Below are 4,705 nucleotides of genomic sequence, written 5' to 3'. Positions count from 1 at the left end.
TAAGCAAAAATTGTAACTGGCTCTAACATATTTTACATCAATACCTAAACTATATAGAATACGCCTATATCAAGTATTTATAAAGTTATCTGTTAATGAGACAAAAAGGCAGTTTTAAACTAATTGAGCAAGAGCGAGCTATGTGAGTTTCTGTCTAGCGTGATCATTTAATTTGATATTAAAGTACTTTAGCGTTAATCGCATATCGTTATCCGAAAAGGCATATTTCAGATAACAGTAGGTTTAGTATTAAAAAAAAATTACAAATGCGGCTAAGGGGCATAGCACGATAGATTTTTCGGATAAAATTGCTCCTAAAAAGCCATATTGGATCTTTAGCTGCAAACAAGGTTAAATGTCATTGTTATAAGTAACTGTATCAGCAGTTTAAATATCGGTACAATCTAAGGTTTCGTGCTTTAATTTTCTCGAGAAAAACCTATTTGAAGTGGAAATTTTACCGACGTTTTATTTTATAGCACAGTTGCAACGAGAAGGAAATCATAAAACACGTTTACTATTCATCAACTAATTAGCAAAATTAAAGCCATAAATAAAATGAAAAGCTGGCGTTCGCGTTCGCGTTGCTAACTGCTTTATGACGCCGGTACCTTTTAGAAAATGTTTACTTATTCACAGTCCATACAAAACCGTTGAAAGGAATATTTTCCTTCAAGTTGTAGGCATGCGGCTGCAGTATCTAGGTACATTCATTAGGTGACGGTTATTCAACGAATTCGTAAAATACGGTTAGGTACAGAGTTCTTCGTCAATAGCGAAGCAGTCTCATTCATTAGCAAAAGGGAGACAGGATTATGTAAAAAGCCGGTGAACTGAGAGTTGGACACGATTGTTATAATGCCGTGGCACATGATGCAAATATTTGGGCTGGATGAGCGTTTTCAAAACTGTTTGAGGAACATCAGGGAAAACCAGGTAACTAAGGCTAAGTTCACACGGCGTTATTTTTCCCGTTTACACGGCTAGACGGCCTTCCCGCATAGACGCCGTGTAAACAAGTTTTAAAGTTGCCAATCAAATTCTGCTGTCACAACGGTATTCGATAAAATCCCGTATACGGTATACGGGAAAAATTAACGCTATGTGAACATGGCCTAACGGTGTTAGTTATAAGACGCAAAAAAACCCTGGTTTAATCTTTCCTCCCAACGACCCCAAAAATAAATTGAAACAACGCTGTTAAAAATGTCATTGACGTTTATTTTTTTCTGTACTCAAAATTCTCGCAGTGTTCTAGAAGCGTAAAGCTAACGCAGAGTAAATGTCTTTTATTTTTCGCTATCGCTAAAAGATAGACGTTTACCTTGTCGGAGTGTCGATTATATTCGCCGCAATGTGAACGTTTTTATGTTACCTACACATAATCTCTTAGTCAGCAATAGCATTGTGACAGTGCACTAGCATAGCAGTAGAATAACTTCGCACGATATTGGTATCAAAACTAAATGAAATGAAAATGATTTAATCAAGAAATATTTTTTCATAATTATTTCCATATATAGGTATATACCCAACCAATCCCGAGGAAGAGGAAGACCACCCAACACCTGGTGGTCAGACATGCAGAAAGAGATCCGGAAAGAGAACCTGAGTACGCAGACAAGCCAGAACAGAGCACTCTGGCGCAGACATACAAGGAGGCCCGACCCCAGATAAACTGGGAAGAGGGACAGGCAAAGAAGAAGAAAAATTATTTCCATATGTAGTTACAATATAGGCATATAATATCATAAAATTCATAAATTTGTATATCACACAAATGTTACTACCTAATTATTAATATAAAAGGCAATGAAAATCTTTTTTAATGTAAATATTACGTCAAAATTACAGATTGTTCATTCCCGAAGGGCTGTATTTTAAATGCCGGCAGCCGGCTAATTATGCAGCCAGCCTGCTCCTGAAGCCATTCGCTCGAAGCGAATGGAAATAGAAATTTCAAATTATACGTCAAATGTTAAGAATTATGGGCACGTCAATTAATACACTGAGCGCAAATGTGCATTTCGGGTTTTGTAGAGGAGATAGCAATTTAAAAGGTGCGATGTTGAATCAAGTGTAATAAAATTAATTAATTACCTTTTGCATGCTCTTAAGTTCAAAAGGTAGAACAAAGTAAGGTACATCTGTGGTTCTCTCATGCCACTTAATGTAACGTAAAATCTTATTGCTATAATACCCAATCTACCTACTAACTTAGCTTATAATATGTCTGGTATAATGCAATTGTATTAAGGTTATTCGTAAATAAATATACTCATTTTACCATAATCACGGGTAGCACATACTACCTGGTCCATTTAGTCACGCAGCCAGTAAGCCTATATTTCTGTGAACAACACGTTTTCCCTCATAATTTCAGTTTAGTCAATTTGATTTACTGTAGTTATTGAAACTGTGGCGCAACAGAGGCAATACCGATGCGGATCACGTATTTGTTTGCGTTTGCCTTCGCCATACATGGCATAGAAATGAATATTTCTGTGAAAACTACCTACTGCTCAACATGGTTTTTCATGTCATTTGTTTTTGGTTATTTCTTTTTATGCGTATGAAGAGCCATCGAGCGCGCCATGCTCGGCATCAAACTTCAAGACCGAGTGAGGAATGTCGAGATCCGACGCCTCACCAAGGTGCGAGATGTGGGTGACGTTATTACCAAGCTTAAATGGAGTTGGGCGGGACATGTTGCGAGGCAGAGTGATGGCAGGTGAACCAAAATGTTGACGGATTGGTGGCCGCTTTCGGCTGAAAGAAGCGCCTGACGTCCGTTAGCTCGTTGGGTGGATGACGTTGAGACTAGCCCAGGACCGGGATAAGTGGCGTACACGAAGAGAGGCCCATGCTCAGCAGTGGGCGACTGAAGGCTAAATGATGATGATGATACGTTTGAACCGGTGTAGTCATGATGCGAATGATGGGTCTATTTATTTAACGTTGTGTGTTTGTACTACAGGCAATGATTAAATAGTGTGGCTGATCCACACTATAAAAAGAAATAACCGAAAACAAATGACATGAAAAACCATGTTGAGCAGTTGTTTTCACAGAAATATTCAATTACTGATTAATTACTTACCAATTCTAAGAGACTTGCCGAGATGTGATAAAGTATATTAGACTGAAATAGTTATTTCACTCACATAAAATACCTAATCGAATTCATATTTCTTAATGACGCAAAATTGTTTAAATTTACAGAGGAAAATAATATGCGTTACTGGTATTGAAATCACACAAATCAATCTCACTCACAAGTAGAAACAATGTTCATTGTTAGACAAAAAGATAATGTTCTACATTTTTCTTCAGAATAAAAACGACTACTAATCTTTTTTCACATGTACCTTAGGTGTTAAAGGTAATATGCGTAATCAACATTCCAATAATTCTGGCTTTGAGAAGACCGGTGGTAAATCGACCCCTCCGTAGTTCACGACCCCAATAACGCCCGGCTCGTACGGAAATGCGGCCCTCAAATGTACCAATTTACCCTTTCTCCAAGCCCGGGGCATCTTGGGGTAAAAGAGCCCATTCCATCTCCGGTATTATGGGAAGGGCGCGGTGTTTTTTTACAAAATACTTCAATGTTCCCGTGGGTAACTATTTTTTGATTTCTGAAAATAATACGAAGAACGGAAGTCTGGTTGAGAGCTGAAAAACCTTAAAAAAATAATAGTCTCCAGCGACTCATAGGCCTATAAAAAGGTCACTTCCATAGCCAACACGATATATGATGTAATTTTTTTTTATCTTTATCTTGATGCCTACATTAATTAAGCTACTAAGCCAAGTTTGGTATCATTTTCGTATAAATCGGGGATGCCGAATTCATTTATGGTATCACATATGGACACCGTTCCAAATAAAAAAATATAATTCACGCTTCACGCTGAGCCGATTTACTTGATATTTAGTATAAGAAAAGAAGTTTCGCAATATGCCTGACAATCACTTTAATGCGTTATTCAGGCGCTTAACGGAAAATAATGCAATCAGTATTCGCTTTTATTGTTAATTAAAACGAAAGTGGAGGTCCCGCGCGAAATCGCCTTTTCATACAAACGTAGTCCTCATTTTCCTCTCTGGATATTAACATTATTGAAAATATTTTGAGAAAATTTTTTGTATATCAACCACAGCTATGCCCGTACGTTTGATTTTTTCGAATTATTATAAGAGTTAGGAGCATTTAAAAATTTGTATGAAATCTGTTTTGCGCTCCAAATTTTTTCCATAATCAAAAAATCGAAAAAACAAACGTAGGGGCTAGCTATGGTTAATATAAATAATATACGTCCAATTATGTAAAAATATTTTCCATAATGTCAATATCCAGAGAGGAAAATGGGGACTACGTTTGTATGGAGAAACGGCCGTCCCCTTCCCTCTTAAACTTGACGTTTACGCCGTCCGTCTACTCTTCATCTGACTAGGGTAAATAACATTTATAGTCGTCATTTTATTGTTCTTTTCATGGGTTTTAAGGGTGGTTGTGCAACCGTTGCCTCGTAAAAGCCTGTCAGGGTTACTTTAGCATCGGAACTTCTAAGGACACATGTGTTACTCACCTCGTACCAATTCACAGCACAACGTTTCATTTAATAACAACATTCAAAAATATTTCTACTTTACCAATTTGTTCATCTACATTGCCTGCCGGGTGGAGCTTCTATAGTTTATA

The sequence above is a fragment of the Cydia strobilella genome, chromosome 2 (genome assembly GCF_947568885.1).
Source record: "Cydia strobilella chromosome 2, ilCydStro3.1, whole genome shotgun sequence".
Classification (NCBI taxonomy): Eukaryota; Metazoa; Arthropoda; class Insecta; order Lepidoptera; family Tortricidae; genus Cydia; species Cydia strobilella.
This window is presented reverse-complemented; position numbering follows the sequence as displayed.